The sequence below is a fragment of the Doryrhamphus excisus genome, chromosome 6 (genome assembly GCF_030265055.1).
Source record: "Doryrhamphus excisus isolate RoL2022-K1 chromosome 6, RoL_Dexc_1.0, whole genome shotgun sequence".
Taxonomy (NCBI): domain Eukaryota; kingdom Metazoa; phylum Chordata; class Actinopteri; order Syngnathiformes; family Syngnathidae; genus Doryrhamphus; species Doryrhamphus excisus.
The window spans coordinates 23,973,808-23,975,129 of NC_080471.1; positions in this window are offsets into that span (position 1 = coordinate 23,973,808).

Consider the following 1,322-nt stretch of genomic DNA (forward strand, 5'->3'; position numbering starts at 1 on the left):
AGGGTTAGGGTTAGGGTTAGGGTTAGGGTTAGGGTTAGGGTTAGGGTTAGGGTTAGGGTTAGGGTTAGGGTTAGGGTTAGGGTTAGGGTTAGGGTTAGGGTTAGGGTTAGGGTTAGGGTTAGGGTTAGGGTTAGGGTTAGGGTTAGGGTTAGGGTTAGGGTTAGGGTTAGGGTTAGGGTTAGGGTTAGGGTTAGGGTTAGGGTTAGGGTTAGGGTTAGGGTTAGGGTTAGGGTTAGGGTTAGGGTTAGGGTTAGGGTTAGGGTTAGGGTTAGGGTTAGGGTTAGGGTTAGGGTTAGGGTTAGGGTTAGGGTTAGGGTTAGGGTTAGGGTTAGGGTTAGGGTTAGGGTTAGGGTTAGGGTTAGGGTTAGGGTTAGGGTTAGGGTTAGGGTTAGGGTTAGGGTTAGGGTTAGGGTTAGGGTTAGGGTTAGGGTTAGGGTTAGGGTTAGGGTTAGGGTTAGGGTTAGGGTTAGGGTTAGGGTTAGGGTTAGGGTTAGGGTTAGGGTTAGGGTTAGGGTTAGGGTTAGGGTTAGGGTTAGGGTTAGGGTTAGGGTTAGGGTTAGGGTTAGGGTTAGGGTTAGGGTTAGGGTTAGGGTTAGGGTTAGGGTTAGGGTTAGGGTTAGGGTTAGGGTTAGGGTTAGGGTTAGGGTTAGGGTTAGGGTTAGGGTTAGGGTTAGGGTTAGGGTTAGGGTTAGGGTTAGGGTTAGGGTTAGGGTTAGGGTTAGGGTTAGGGTTAGGGTTAGGGTTAGGGTTAGGGTTAGGGTTAGGGTTAGGGTTAGGGTTAGGGTTAGGGTTAGGGTTAGGGTTAGGGTTAGGGTTAGGGTTAGGGTTAGGGTTAGGGTTAGGGTTAGGGTTAGGGTTAGGGTTAGGGTTAGGGTTAGGGTTAGGGTTAGGGTTAGGGTTAGGGTTAGGGTTAGGGTTAGGGTTAGGGTTAGGGTTAGGGTTAGGGTTAGGGTTAGGGTTAGGGTTAGGGTTAGGGTTAGGGTTAGGGTTAGGGTTAGGGTTAGGGTTAGGGTTAGGGTTAGGGTTAGGGTTAGGGTTAGGGTTAGGGTTAGGGTTAGGGTTAGGGTTAGGGTTAGGGTTAGGGTTAGGGTTAGGGTTAGGGTTAGGGTTAGGGTTAGGGTTAGGGTTAGGGTTAGGGTTAGGGTTAGGGTTAGGGTTAGGGTTAGGGTTAGGGTTAGGGTTAGGGTTAGGGTTAGGGTTAGGGTTAGGGTTAGGGTTAGGGTTAGGGTTAGGGTTAGGGTTAGGGTTAGGGTTAGGGTTAGGGTTAGGGTTAGGGTTAGGGTTAGGGTTAGGGTTAGGGTTAGGGTTAGGGTTAGGGTTAG